The sequence below is a fragment of the Pinus tabuliformis genome, chromosome 5_1 (assembly GCF_031772625.1).
Source record: "Pinus tabuliformis cultivar Carrire ecotype Pingquan chromosome 5_1, CPIR1, whole genome shotgun sequence".
Taxonomy (NCBI): domain Eukaryota; kingdom Viridiplantae; phylum Streptophyta; class Pinopsida; order Pinales; family Pinaceae; genus Pinus; species Pinus tabuliformis.
The window spans coordinates 244,823,412-244,839,995 of NC_142305.1; the positions used below are offsets into that span (position 1 = coordinate 244,823,412).

The 16,584-nt window shown below is 39.4% G+C and overlaps 1 protein-coding gene and 1 pseudogene across 5 annotated transcripts in view; both read left to right on the top strand.

The window, feature by feature from the left end:
- Positions 1-16,584, top strand: part of LOC149164329 (transcription factor TGA2.2-like) — a 171,793-nt gene that overhangs the window by 107,068 nt on the left and 48,141 nt on the right. The window lies entirely within an intron of this gene.
- The window catches only part of LOC149164330 (putative ubiquitin conjugation factor E4), a 56,356-nt pseudogene that overhangs the window by 29,848 nt on the left and 9,924 nt on the right, over positions 1-16,584 (top strand).

Consider the following 16,584-nt stretch of genomic DNA (forward strand, 5'->3'; position numbering starts at 1 on the left):
TAAGGATATCAGAGATGGTCATCATGCTGTAGACCTCATTGGAGACCCGGTTGATATAATGAAATGACTGTCATAATAGAAATCTCTGTATAGCAATGAGAGCAGTAAACCAGTCATTGAGTACACATTAGATGGGTGCAGATCCTTGATGTTGAGATCAACACTGTGATATTTGGGTACAGCGTAACATGATGAATGGGCAGCGTGAAGATCATGAGCAGCATGTAGGATGCTGTGTGTTGGCGCTATACTGTAAGGTACAACAAATGAACGAGATGCAGAATGATGATAGGTGAAGGAGTCACCTTGAGAATCAGTTGAAGCAGAATGTCTTCAACTGATCTCATAATTATACGAAATGATCTATGCTAGATCTAGATAAGTCAAAGTATTGACTGCTGTTGTAAATGTACTCTCTCTCTCTCTTTCTCTGCTGAACTTTGAAGATAAAAGAAGATTTGATCAAAGGGTTTCCCCACACATTGTGGGGTTTGTCCCTGGCTCGCGCCATATCTTGTGTCCTCTTGTCTTGGCTTGTCTTCTGCGTTTTGTATTTATGTTCTATCTGCAGTTTATCGTAATGCTGATGTGATTGCTAACAGTGAAAATTTAAATAAATTGCTCAAGCATAGAACATACCTAAAATTTAACACTCCCTTTGCCTCTAGAGTCACACGATCTGGAGAGATTGAATATTTCTGTCCCTCACTTAGAAAAATCGAATCTCCTCTAGTAACTCGGCCTCTTGGCAAAGTAACTGCGTTGCCCTCTTGGGTTTCGATCTGCTGCGCCCACTGAACAACGAAACTCTTTCTGTCTTCGCTATTGAGCTCTTCGGGTGATCAACTATGCTTTGATACCACGTGAAAATTCGGAAACCCAAATCCTATTGCAACAACTGTAAATTATTCTCCTAATTATTAATTGAATTTAACAATTTATTTACTGTTTCCTACAACAAATATTGAATAACTCACACTGCAACCTACAAAAATAAAACTGTGGAAGAATAAACGTTGGAAGAAATGCTAGCACACACACATAAAATGACAGTTATTTTTGGACAAATGTCCCCGGAAGAACACAACTTGGGAAAATTGGTGCCACAACTGAGTGTTTTATTATTAAGCAACATTGAAATAATTAGAGTACAATCTGGATGCCGAATATTGGCAATCCTGCAGAGAAAATACTGGCAAAAATCTATTGAGGAAATTTCCTCACTCCACAGGGAAATTCGGGCTCTGACCTCAGCTCCAAGTGAGCCGTCCAAACTGGCTATGCGCAGCTATAACAACACCCTAGCGCAGTCCCTTATGCACTTAATATAGAACAAACTCTCCTCAAGCTGTTTGGTCTGTTGCTGTTTGGGAAAATGTCTCTCCTGGTCTCCGGAACCTCTATTTAGCATTTGGCACAAAAACTCGTCTTTCCCAAGAATAATCAAAACTGCCTCTAGAGGCTACTGCACTGCCCCAACGTTAGCCTCTTTGTGGCTCTTTTGTATCTCTGCAAATGCAGTCACTAGACCGAGAAAACTTTCTCCGGGTTCACTATCTTTGCCCTTCTCTCATTGCTTCGATCTCTAGCTCTCTCTCCGACAATTGACTGCTACTACTCTGGAAATCGATCAGCTCAGAAATCGAACCTCTCAAGTAATTTCTCCAAGCCTCATTGATTTCTTCTTAATCGATGGTTAGGATTAACTTGAAGTCGAGCTGTGTGAGTTTCTAGAACATTCACACCTTGACTTAATTAATTATGATTAATTAGTCATATTCCCTAAGTTTAGACTTAGAAATATTTAAAAAATGACTAATAATCTAATTAAGTCACTTCTAGGCGAAATTTCCAAAAACAATTTCTGGGTTTTGGAGATCTCATGCATTCTAGCCTCTCCATGAAATTTCGTGGCAAGAACACATCTGATGCTACAAAAACTAACACTACTAAACGCGAGGTCGATTGTCAATAAATTTGCGCCCATTAGGGTAGTTAGCCTCTAAATCAACACCTTGAGCAAATGTGTTGTAGTCGATGGGGGAAGATCATTGGGAAGAAAATAATAAGAGAAGATAAAATAATTGTAGTAATGTCTGAGAAATGACTACTAAAGTAGGTCAATGGGACTAGTAGGTACAATGATGTCCATACAAAGCAATACGATTAATTTGACTCCTATCTAAAAGCAAGATGCAAAAAGTAAAATAACAGTCTTGTTTATTTTTCTCAAGTTCTATGTTGTGATAATTACTTAATCAATGTAGCATTCAATTTCATTCACCCTAAAACAGTTAAGCAATTATAGATAAAACAATGAATAATAATGCACTATAGAAGATAGCCAAGCACAATGAAACAAAGATTTTTGGACAGAAACTAGGGAAAAACCCAAAAGGGGGAAAACCCAAATCAATTCTTCTTCTTCTTAAATATTCAATCAATGTTTAGTTGAGATACATAATCCAATTTGTACATCCATAAATAGGGAAAGTCAATTTTTGACTTATCCAAGTCAACCAAGTCAAATCTAGTCAAATGAGAGGGAAATATCAACAATCTATTACTAGTCAACATTTTGGTCAAAGGGCTGAATTTCAACCCCTTGTAGCTCGGCCAAAGGGCCAAAATTTGGCCTGCAACTCCATAGTAAAATCTCGGTCAAAGTCACGAGTCAACCCTACGGTCAAAGATAAAAAATCAATCCAAGTTTCAGTCAACACAGAGAGGCAAATATTTGGTCAACACAGCAGAATATTCAGCCTTCTTTCCTCGGTCAAAATCCGATCAAACAGAGTCAAAGTCTTGCAATTTTCAGCCTTCCAAGACAATCAATGCATATGCCAAATAGGTCAGGTCAACGCAAGTCAATAGAGAGAAAGATGCCGATAAGTGAAGAGAAGAAAATGCTCCTTTGACTCCTTTGCATGTGTGAGTAGGCTCCTGCAATTTCAGAGCTAATTGATGTGTGATGTGATGATCCAAATGAGGCTCATTGAAGTCATATTTATATGTGTTGGAGGAGGTGGCTTTTTCATGTGGGGCCGACTTAGTCAAAGTCAATAATATGAATTGTCTTGATCATTTTGTTGATGAAATTTTGATTGAAGCTGCCAATCTTCAACACTTCCTCTCAGCTAGGGAGGATTTTCTGGCTGCACCATAGATCTCAGCTCAGCTGAATAATGATGACTCGATCCATAGAGGAAGAAGAATGATTCACATTGACAATATGGGAGATCGATTTACTGCAACCAAGTCCATGGCAGTGATAAATGACCTTGGTAAATATCACACACACCTTATGTCCATTGACTGATTCTTACCCAGCTTGATCCTCAACGATCAAGTGGTAGAACACCTGCATCCAACACTTGGGGAGTTCAATTTACCTCAACCAAGCCCATGACAATTGCATCTGACCTTGTTAAAGATCAAACACACTAAGTCTCCTCACCCACTGGCCAGATGGGTGGCAATCCCGACAAGCCCGACAAGCTTAACCATCTTAATATGGCCCTTGGTCAATAATGACATGAAGATGACTTGTGGGTAGGATACATACTGGGGCATGTACTTAGCCAATTCCATGGCTCCAAGGAGTACCCTCACACCCAAGAGCCTAACTACTCATCTGCCCCACCAAGTCCATGGCTAGTCGAAACACTGGGGGAAGAGCATATGCTCAGTGTTCTTAATTGGCAGTTTTCCCTCCCAAAGAGGGATACATTCTCCCGCACTCCAAGCTGCTCGACAAAGGCTTGGTGAGAATGCCTGCAACCTGCTCATCTGCCGAGATGTGTTGGAGCCTCATCGCTCCTCTCTGTACCGCATCTATGATATAGTGGTACTTGATCTCGATGTGCTTTGACTTATCATGAAACACTGGATTCTATGAAAGTTTGATCCTGCTTTGATTGCCACAATCATGGTCATCTCTGGCAGATGATCAAACAGCTCTGCAAGGAGCTTCCACAACCACATTGCCTAACAACTAGCCATACTAACTACAATATACTTTGCCTTGGCTGTACTGAGAGCGACAGAGCTCTGCTTCCTGCTCATTTAGGAAATCATGGCAGATCCCAACCTAAAGCAACACCCTGATGTGCTCTTTCTATTGGTAACACTCCCAACCCAATTTGCATCTGCATATCAATCCAGTCTCAAATCATCACTGAAGGCATATCTCAGTCCATGATTGATTGTCCCAAGTAGATATCTAAACACATGTTTTGCGGCCATCCAGTGAGCATGCAAAGGTTCCACCATGAATTGGCTCAAGATGTTAATAGAAAAAAATATATCTGGTCTAGTGTTGACCAGAAACATCAAAGCCCCAATCGACAGACGATACATAGAAGGATCCACTAGATCTACTCCCGCAACTTCACCACATAACTTCTTGAAGTTTGCCTCCATTGGTGTTGCCATGGATTTGCAATCCGCCATCCCAAATCTCTCCACGAGTTTGACAACATATTTTCATTGTCTAAGGAAAATATCTCCAGGTTTTTGCCACGCTTGTAAGCCCAAGAAATAGTGCATCAACCCAAGATATTTCATCTCAAATTTGGAGGCAAGCTCCCTCTTACACTAGATGATCAGAGGCTCTATTCCTGTCATGAATAAATCATCAACGTATAAAACCAAAATCAAAGGCATAGCTTGAACAACCTTGAAGTAAAGGTTGAGATTGACATTGCTTCTGTTGATTCCAAGATTTATCAGATATCCATCAATTTGAGCATACCAAGCCCTTGGGGGTTGCTTCAGTCCATAGAGGGATTTCTTCAATCTGCAAACATGGGGCTCCCTGTCATGTTCCTCAAAGCCCTGAGGTTATTCCAGGTACACCTCTTCCTCAAGTATACCATGAAAAAAAGTTGTCATGACATCCATTTGATGAAGGCTCCAACCCTGGTTAGTAGCTAGAGTGATGATAGACCGAATGGTAATGTATTTGGCAATAGGAGCAAATATTTCATCTTAATCTTCTCCCATCCTTATGGGAGAGTCCTCTAGCCATGTACCTTGCTTTGAAATTTTCAATGCTACCATCAACTAGATGTTTGATTTTGTATATCCACTTGGAAGTTAGTATAGACTTCCCCTTAGGTCTCGGAACAACCTACCATACATCATTTTTCATGATGGACTGATATTCCTCTGTCATGGTACCTCTCCAAACTTGTTCCTTCACTGCATCATCATAACTGGTAGGTTCAGATTATATGATGTTGCTCATCAATGCAACATATCCATAATACCTGCAAGGTTTCTTGCTTTCTCTGAAGGTGCCTCTAGGAGCTTAATGTTTCTCTGCACCTTGTAATGTATCACTAAGCCATAAAGGTCTCTTCCTCGAATAAGAAGGATTACAAGGAGGAGGATCTAAAGGATCCAAAGGTGCTATAGGCTCATTTAGAAGGTCAGGCTCTGGCATGAATGCCTTTGCATCTACATCCATAGTATCATCTCTTCTCTTAGTGCTGGCAAGGACAGGAGAGTCCCTTGCTTTTCCAAGGGAAACATCTTCATCAAAGGTCACATCCTAGCTGAACTCAATGTTCCTCTGTCCAGGCACATATATCCTGTAAGCTTTAGAATTTTCACAATAACTAACAAATGTACATTTCTTTCTTGACACCTCTAGCTTTTACCTCCTCTTTGGGTACATGAATGTAGACAGGGAAACCGAATAGTCTCAAGTGTCCAACTTCTGGTTTCACACCTGTAAAAACTTCTTCAGGAGTCTCTTCCCCCAAGACTCTATGAGGGCTTCTATTTTGGACATATATTGCAATATTTGTTGCTTCTCTCCATAGAAACATGGGAAGCTTCTAATCATGAATCACGTCGTTGTCTGCTCCAAGATGGTTCTGTTCTTCCTCTTAAAAACTCCATTTTGTTGAGGGTTGTATGGAACAATAACCTCTCTTAATCCCTGCTTCCTTACATAATTCCTTGAAGTCATTTGAAGTGTATTCTCCTCCATTATCTGTCCTCAAGATCTTGATCTTCTTTCCAGTTTAATTTTCTAGTAGAGCTTTGATGTCCTTGAACATGCTGAGAACCTAATCCTTGGCCTTCAAGAAGAAGATCCAAGTTTTACAGGAGAAGTCATCAACAAAGATCACATAGTACAAATATCCTCCAAGAGATGTCAACGACGTGGGTCCACAAAGATCAAAATCAATAAGTTGAAGAATCTCATTAGATCTGCTGCTGCTAGATGGGACTGGTCCCTTGACATTCTTTCCACTAGCACATCCCTGAGATACACCTTCATGATCTACTTGAATCTCTGGAATGCCCAAAACCATTTTGATTAAACCAGGCAAGGACCTGTAATGAAGGTGACCAGTTCTTCGATGCCAAAGCTCACATTGATTTGTGCTATCATGGACAATTGCTTGAATTGGTCGACCACACATTTTGTATAGGCCTTCATTTTTGACACCAAGTGTGAAGGCTGCCTTTAAGCTAGATTTCCTTGGCTACGCAAGAACCTTTCCATTATTGAATCCAACCGTGAACCCTTTGTCTTCCATAGCAGAAATGGAGACAAGATTCTTCTTTAAGACTGACACATATAACACTTTCTACAAATGAATGGTTTGACTAGAATCCAGACGAAAAGAAACCAAGCCCATTCCTTTGGTAGGATGAATAGAACTATCACCAAGTATAATGTTCTCCCTCTCAACCAATTTTGAGAGGATTTCACGATACCCAGTCAAGTGTCTAGATGACCCACTATCCACCAGCGAACTATCAATGTTATCTGAAGATGAGCTTGAAAGAGCAAAAAGAAGAAAATATTCATATTGAGTATTAGCAACATTATCAACATACCTTGTGTTCTTGGACCTCGTTTCAGGGTGTTGAGTTGCTTTGACACTTGCATGGGCAGCAAGACCTCTTCCTCCTATTGTTGGAGTTGTCGTTGTCATTGTTGTTATTGGTATTGGGCCTCTGAGCACTTCTTCTTTTAGGACAATCTCGGGCTATGTGGCCAAATTTGTCGCATCTATAACATTGGACTTTGGACAAGTCCCTTCTATTATTGTTGAATGTTGGAGCTGGCTTCTTTGACTTCCATTTGGAAGGTCTTCCTTTCCCTTTTCCTTTCTTGGCATTGGCTGCAAATGTTGTAGGTTCTCCTTCTTCTTGTCTCTAAATTCTTCCTTTGGAAATGAGCCTGGATTCTTCTTGAGTGCAAGTGCCCAAGAGTTCATCAAATGAAGGGAGCTCCTTTCTGCTACTAATGCTTGTAATGAATGTTTCCCAAGACATGGGAAGCCCACCAAGGGTCATATGCACCAGCTCTTTATAAGGTATGATTTCTCCAATGGAGAGAGTTGATCTCTTATTTGAGAGATTCTCATGAATAAGGCTGTTATAGATTCACTTTGACATCTTGATGTCACAGAGTTGACTCTTCAAGGCAATAATGTGGCTGAGATTGTTGACCTCATATATCCCAATTAATTTGTCATACATCTCCTTTGACTTCTTCAGCTTGGACACATAAGTGATGAGATGATCTCTGAGAGAATCAATGATGATCTTCTTAGCCTTGATCTCATCTTTCTTGTACTTGGATTTGACATTGGCGTTGGAATTCTCAAGGGGTTCAACTACCTTGCCCTCCACACACTCCATCACATCATTCTCTTTAAGGGTAAGATCTAATCTAGCTCTTCGTGCTGCAAAGTTGGAGGCATCATTCAACTTCTCTTCAATCTTGAAGTAGGAAGAAGTCATCATGTCCAAGGGAGTTGATCACCAACCAACAAGAGAAATGTCTCAAAGGGGTGTATTCTCTATTCTCCAATGGATGATATTCACTTGAGCTCTAATACCATATTAATTTTTCTCAAGTTCTATGTTGTTATAATTACTTAAATAATGTAGCATTCAGTTTCATTCACCCAAAAACCGTTATGCAATTATAGATAGAACAATAAACAATAATGCACAATAGAAGATAGCCAAACACAATGAGACACAAAGATTTTTGGTTAGAGACCAGGGCAAAACCCCACAAGGAAGAAAACCCAAATCAATTCTTCTTCTTAGATATTCAATATATTCAATCAATGTTCAGCTGAGATACATAATCCAATTTGTACATCCATAAACAGTCAAAGTCAACCTTTGACTTTCCCAAGTCAAATCCAGTCAAATGAGAGAAATATCAACAATCCATTACTAGTAAATAGTCTGGTCAAAGGGCCAAATTTTGGCTTCCCGCAGCTTGGTCAAAGGGCCAAAATTCGGTCTACAATTCCATAGAAAAAGCTCGGTCAAAGTCAACATTCAACCCTACTGTCAATGCCCAGAAAACAATCCAAATTTTGGTCAAGGTAGAGAGTGAAAGATTCGGTCAACACAACAGAATATTCGACCTTCTTTCCTCAGCCCAAACTCTATCAAACAGAGTCAAAGTCTTGCAATTTTTGACCTTCCAAGATAGTCAAACCCTTGGTCAAACAGATGCCAAATATCCTAGGTCAACGCAAGTCAACAGAGAGAAAGATGCTGGTCAACGCGGATAAGAAAAGGATCCTTTGACTCCTTCGCACGTGTGAGTAGACTCCTGCAATTTCAAATTGAATTGATGTGTGATGTGATGATCCAAATGAGGCTCAACGAGGTCATATTTATGTGATGGAGGTGGCTTTTACACATGTGGGGCTGACTTGGTCAAAGTCAATAATATGAATTGTGTTCATCATTTTGCTAATGAAATTCATCTTCAACAAGTCTAATCTAGATCATGGAAATCTAACTCTGAATATGGCGAGATGATTTGGGAGAGAGATTTATAAGGTAAGTGGATCTAGAATCTATGATACCAATGGTGCAGATCCATCATGGTCCATGGGAATCATCTCTCCTAACATCATTGGTTGTATGGAGAAGCTCAAAATATATATCTATCTAGAAGAACTGGAAATAGAGCTAGATTGAGTGATGTGCTGCTGCTTGGAATGGAGAGCTTGTCACTATGGCGTAGAAGATATCATTTGGCTACAAATCTATCTGTTAATATGAAGTTTGGATTGGTAATGTCATTGGGGTCTCATGGAAGTAGAAATAGTACTTCGTGTTTGCATCGATCTGCAGTTTGGGACACATTGCTATCAATCTATCACTTGGTGCCTGCGATGTCTTAGGGTAATCTTTTGCCCTTAGGGTTTTTATGTTGGCTAGGATTTCTAATAAATCAGAAGGATTATGCAACAGTAGTGCATTTGCATTATTCATTCAATAGTAGCATAAAGCAAATAAATCATTCAACAACAATATGATTATTAACAAATAACATAAGTTAGGGCTGATTGCCCAATCCACCAATGTAATTCTGATTTGCAGAACCAATGTTTAGTAACTAGTGCTTTACTATTTATCCAATTCTACTGCTCTAATCATAACTCATTGTTTAACACCTAGCAACAATTTCAAATCATTGTCTAATGCTGAACGTCTAGATGCATCAGTCTCAATTTTCCAACTTCACTATTACAGGTTATCCGAAATGTCAGTCTCAGTTGTAAAACTTTGCTCTAAGTTTCCATTGTGACCGAAAAACCTTTGCTGCGCTGGCTTTCTGAGGAATAACAGTGGACAGTCCGTGCCAATACTTCAAAAGTTGACTGGCTGCTTCCCTAGATTGTCTTTGTATTGCTTCAGGGAGGAATCTAACACTCAATCCGTGCATTGGAACACCTTCGCTACTATTAAAAAAGTTAATCGGGCTTCAACTCCTTGACCTCTGTTAAAGTGATGAGTTGTGATGCTTAGTGTTTATGCGCCTTCCCTTATGTTATCACATTGTTTAGTCTGAAATTTTTTAAAAGCGTCGACAATGGGAGTGTCAGTGTGAATTTGAAATAAACAGGGTTAAAGTGCTGACAACGACAATGTCAATGTTATTGCAGTTTTGAAAATTTAAAATTGCACTGACAACCATAGTAGCAATGCGAATTTCTGAAGACAGACAATTAAACTCCGACAGCTGGAAAATCAGCGCCAAATGCAAAATTCAAACTTTTTCATGACCAAAGAAATGTGTTGATGGAATAGCATGTTTAATCTCAAGCGTTTCCGGATGGTGGAAGTACTTATATTATTATGAGTGAAAAGTTGTGCAGGTTTTTTCTTAAATAAATTTGGCCATAGGACTTTTTGCAACCCTTCTACCATTGTGACCTTAGGTAGCTGAGTTTAGGGAGAGATCCCTCTTTGGGTTGAGGGGCAAACTTTCAACCTTAAAGCGCTTTGATGTTACCTCAATTATTTCCTTCCACACCTAGGGAAATTTCTGAGTGATAACATTTTGGTGTCATTGTCGTGGAGCGAAGGTGAAATTTTCCCTGGAAGAATGACAAGATCCAAATCTGATTGCTGGTGGTGAACAATTTTCAGACATAAGCAAGTTGTGTATAATTCACCTGGTGATTCCAATCAAGCTTAAAATTAAATTCAAAGACTCCACTAGAGGACGAGCCTTATTAACAGAGGCATGAAAGGACAATATGGGAAAACCAGGTATCAAAGCTCGAGTTTTGTCAGTTCAGATTCACAACTATTAACTTACATGGATTTTGAAAATGATGGTTGTAAGGATGCTAATTCTCAAAAGCCACCAGAGATATTTTCTTTATCATAAAGTATTCCATTGCAACTGCCATATGAAGATTTTTAGCCTCGTTATGACAACCATCAGATTGAGATGAATGGAAACAAATATGTAGTCGAAGGGATTACACATCAAAGTGATAGTCTTTTACATTGTTGTGAGATCAATTTGTAGGCATTTGAGGATCCTTTTTTAGTCTCTTTTGAATCATTAAGCTAAGATTAAGAGAAGGAAATCTACTGATGTGGAGCAAGGAAAAGAGCACAATCAAGGAGCTACATTATTTGAGTAGCTGCTTGATTGGATTGGCATTTTTGTGTCACTTGATCTGATAGTTATTTAGCAGGTTAAAGTAGGATTGTGTGTAATAAGCTTGCTAGGGCAAGCATGAATTTCAGTTTGTTTTTTTAGCAGTGAGTTTTTCAATTTCAGTTTTCAATTTGCAGTAAGCACTGTGTGGTTTTCAATTATAGAATAAGTGCAGGTTGCAAGTTGCAGTTGTTGAGTTGGGATCAACGCAATGGATCAGGCCTTTGGTTTATGGGGTTCTTGCTGCCGTTCATGATCAACAACATCCCCGTGAAGCCAACGATTATCACATTGTTTAGTCTGTAATTTTTTAAAAGCGCTGACAACGAGAGTGTCAGCGCGAATTTGTAACAAATAGGGTTAAAGCACTGACAATGACAGTGTCAGTGTTATTGTAGTTTTGAAAATTTAAAATTGCGTTGACAACTAGAGTAGTAGCGCGAATTTTTGAAGACAGTCAATTAAACTCCGACAGCTGGAAAATCAACACCAAATGAAAAATTCAAACTTTTTCATGACCAAAGAAATGCGTTGATGGAATAGCATGTTTAATATCAAGTGTTTTCAGATGGTGGAAGTACTTATATTACCATGAGTTAAAAGTTGTGCAGAGTTAATCATTTGTATTGTTTTATCCGTCGAAGTAAAACAATTGCTGTCCCACATTCTTGTAATCAAATCCCACTCCCATCTCCGTTCCTTGTGTTTCTGAACTCTTCCTAGACTTCCTTTTCATTATTTGGAGTTGGCTTTCTAGGGTTGAGATTAGAATGCTCTTTCATTTCCTGCTTTTTGTATAAGAGCCACTTCAACACTCCTGTTTTGGAATCATTGTACTCAACACAATTTCATTGACCTACTTTTATGGTCATCTGTTGGACATTAATATCTTTATCTTTATCTTATCTGTTGATGCATTAGGGCCTCTTACAAGTATGGCAGACACCTGTTGCAACTTGGTGAATCCCATGGACTATTAACACTAAACGATCTCCCCTGCTTCTTGAAATCTCATTTCTTCATTTGTCTACGTTGCTGTTGAGGGGTGAGTTTACTGGATTATGTTTTTTTCAGTTAGCTCCTACTCCCTTTCATCCACCATTTCTTGGTGACTTCCATCACGTTCGCTGATCATGCTCTTCTATGTTTCTCTCTTTAGGCTAACACCCCCCTCTCTCGAATGCCCCCACTTCCCTCCTAGTCTATCTCAAATCACTTTTCTCCTTGATGAGGGTAATCTTGATATTTTACTTCCCATCTTTACCAGATACTGTCCCAATTCTCATATCTCGATTTTCCTATTGTCAAACACACTTGTCATTTATTCACTATTTGTAAAGTTACTTCTCAATCCTACCTCCACTACACTAGATCGACCTCATCTTACTAAAATTTAGATCCCGCCCCATGAACCAGTGGTATGACAATGAATGCAAACTCCTCCATAGTCAGTTTTGATATGCCTTCACTTACACTCACCCTTCATACCCCCTTATTAAGGCTTCCTATTGTTGTTGCCTTCACCACAACAAACATCTTGTTATCTCCTAGATGAGATATGAGTTAAGTGCTTCCTTCATTTGCTGGCCTAAAAACTTTAGGCACACCATCTTCCCTTGCCACTCCCTTCTCCTTGGGTAGCTACTAATCTAGGTCATTTCTCCCCCTACTTCATGATACATATTCTCCTACTAAGATGTGTGGGAGGTTGTCTGGATGATGAACACTAGCAAAGTTATGTATGAGTAAGGGTTCCAGGTAGAACTCTTCAAGCAATGTCTTAACGCTATGGATAATCATTTGGAGGCTTTATTTAACCATGTGGTTTGAATGGGTTTTCCATGATCTTGGTCACATAACACTATTCACTTGATCAACAAATCAAGCTCTATTGCCAATCTCAACAACTAAAAGACAATCATGGTAGGCCACACACTTTATAAACTCTATGCCAAGGTACACCATTTGAACCTCTCTAGGGAGCTAGAGTGAAGGCAACTTAAAGCTAGATGATAGATTGGAGTATGAATTTCACGTTGGACCATTGATCTGATCCTTACACTTCAAACCTTCATCAAGAAGTGCAACATCACCCTTGAAATTTTACCATTGTTTTGTGCACTTTTAGACCAAGTTACGGAAAACGCTTGAAGAATTTGCCCGAAATGTGGATCCCCGTTTTTGAAACAGAAATGGATATGATCCTTGTCCAAAATGCCTTGAAAACATTTTTGTGCCGTTTCAAAAAAGCAAAAAATTCTGATTTGGAATTGGATATGTTTCCAAGGGTTTTAATTTTTTTGGATCCGTTTTTGGATTTCCGGAAACAAATCTACAAAAATTGTGATCGGATTCCAGAATCCACCCTTAAAATGTTAAAAAGCGTGAAAATATGTATTGCCATAAATAAATAATAAAAATGAAGAAATCAAATTTGCAAATAAACTCACTATAAACATAGTTTCATAATGTCTCTTCTAAATCTTTTAGAAACAACAACACATCATATATTTATAAAGGATTCTTACTACTCAAAGAGATAGATGTTAAAAAAAGCAAACAGAAGGGCTTGATGAATGTCTTTGTAAATAGATTTATTTGAGTGATTAATTTTCAATTTGGTTAAGGTTTTGTTAATAGTCATTGATTTTGCTCTTGATTTCATAAATCCCTCCAATATTACAAATCTTCTCTAGCCAATCTTTTGCCTGCATATAGTCATATTCCGTCAAGAGCTATTTGAACATTTTAATCTTCTCAACGTCAGCTTGGTCTCAATGATTCCATGGGCCTTTTAATTGCCATGCAAGGAAGATAGATACCATCTGCCATGCATGACACATTCTTTGAAGGAGTTGGACTCGAAAGCACAAAGGCTGTGGCATTTCTGATCACTGTTTTACAAAACGGCCGAATCGACTCCGACTCGGTCGAGTCGAACCGAGTCAATGGCCTGGGGAGTGACTCGGCGAGCTAACCGGTCCGGTTGACCGAGTCACATATGACTCGGCCGAGTCATATGTGACTCGGTCAACCCGGCCGGGTCCGTTATGACTCGGCCGAGTCACTGTTGGGACGGCTGGGCAGCGTAAATGATAAAAAAAATTCACTTTTTTGGTAATTTTTGACAAAGTTAAATGCAGTTTATGGATTCCAAAGGGTAATAGTAATTTGTTAAATGCTTTTGGGGTCCATTTCCCCCTCCCAAACCCTATTTAAGACACCCAAATGCTCTCATTCACTCATAGCAGTCTTATGCATTTGAGTGAGAGTCTTCTTTGAGAATTAGTGAGCAGTTCTTGAGCTTGTTTTGGAGCAGCAGTGAGGAGTCTTGGAGGAGCATTGTAGCTGGAGTGAGGAGCTTCTTGGGCAGCCATTTGGAGCAGCATTGAGGAGCTGATTCTTGGAGCAAGCTTGAGGAGGCAGTTTGTGCCTGGAGGTATTTTTTTCCACCTCTATAAATCTGTTTTTGCTTAGTAAATTTTAGGTGCATATCAAGAAAGCTTAGAGAGTGTTTTTTGTCAAATAAATGAACATTGAATCAATTTTTTTTTTTTTTCATTTTCAGATTGTTTTCCTAGTCAAAAAATGGCACCTAGAGCAAAAGATCCTGCTTGAGCATATGTTGAAATGGTTGATAGTCAGATGCATTACAAATTTTGCCATAGGAAAATTAAGGAAGGTCCTGGGGGCATTAATAGGCTGAAACAACACTTGGCAGGGATTAGAGGCCAAATTACCCCATGTACCTCATCAGACATTGGGGAGATTAGAAAGAATTTGTTGGCCAGCTTTGAGAAATTTAAAGAAGATAAGGCTAGGCAAAAAGAGATACAGGCTGAAATTGGGAGGAAGAGGGAGATACAAAAATGATGGCTACCAACCCCCACTATGATTTTGCGGGTTCTTCCTCTATCCCTCAAACTGAGGCATCCAACCCTTTCCGTTATGTTCCTCCCTCTTTTGGTTCTGTTCAAGATAAGGGAAAGGGTAGAATGAATTTGACAAAGGGTGATGTGACTATCAAAAGTTATTTCACTCCCTCCTCTCCATCAGATGCACATGGTCCTGAAGTTAGTAAAGGTCAAATTCAGCCCACTTTAGATGACCATTGGAAGAAAGAATTGAGGGAGACTGCTTGTGACTACATAGCTAGATGGTGGTATGATGCTGATATCCCCTTTAATGCTGCTCGTTCACCATATTATGAGCCTATGTTTGATGCCATACATGCTGCTGGAAAAGGCTTCAAAGGCCCTACTATGCAAGAGCTAAGGGGGTTTCATTTGCAGCAAGAAATTCAATCCATTAATGAGTATTTGCAAGAGTTCAGGGACTCATGGGCAAGAACAGGGTGTACCATCATGTCAGATGGATGGACTGATCAAAGAAACCGTACCATCATAAACTTTCTTGTCTTCTGCCCACAGGGAACCATGTTTTTAAAATCAGTGGATGCATCTGATAAGGTAAAAGATGGCCACTTGTTGTTTCAGCTATTGGATCAGGTTATTGAGGAGGTGGGGGTGGCTAATGTTGTTCAAATCATCACAGATAATGCCTCTAACTATGTTCTTGCTGGTAAACTGTTAGAGGAAAAACACAAGACCATCTTTTGGACCCCATGCGCTGCACATTGCATAGACCTCATGCTTGAGGATATTGGAAAATTAGATTGGGTCAGAAACACTGTAGATCATGCCAAAAGCATAACAAAATTTATCTACAATCATACACTGGTTTTGAGTCTCATGAGGAAACACACTGGAGGCAAGGATATTATTAGGCCTGCCATCACTAGATTTGCTACACATTTTTTGACATTGCAATCTATGCTTTCCCAACATAGAAACTTGCAAAAGATGTTTTCCAGTGATGAATGGAATCAAAGCAATTGGTCTAACAAACCAAAAGGCAAAGAATTGAAAAGGAAAGTCCATGAAGAAACTTTTTGGAGAAAGGCAGTAGAGATTGTGAAGCTTGTTGAGCCACTAGTTAAGGTGTTGCGGTTGGTGGATGGGGAAAGGTTGGCTATGGGCTTCATTTATGAGGCTATGGATCAAGCAAAGGAGCAAATAAAGACAACATACAAGGATAGAGTGGCAAAGTATGGGCCCATTTGGGCAATCATTGATGAAAGATGGAACAATCAACTCCATCGCCCTATACATGCAGCTGGGTATTTTTTGAACCCACGGTATCATTATAAAGCTAAGGAGTCAGGAGCTTTGAGGGGGGAGGTCAGAGATGGACTGGTTGATTGCATTGAACGCATGATCCCATCGAAGTCTGATCAGCTGGAGATACATCAACAGGTCACATCCTTCAGCAATGCAACAGGTACCTTTGGGAAGAACCTAGCAAAGATTGCAAGAGAAGCAGATGAGCCAGGTAAACAAAAATTTCAATTTTCAATTTCTTAATGGTTTTACAGTTTTACTTTTTTTATTAAAGTTTGTAAAATCATTTATAATTTGAAAGTTAGATATAATTTGTAATTTTGTTGAGCTTCAGCCTTCATCTAACTCATAATTCATTACACTCCTATGTTTTTTGCAACACAATGGTGGGAGGCCTTTGGTGGCCAGTGCCCTCAATTGCAAAGGTTTGCAATTCGTATTTTG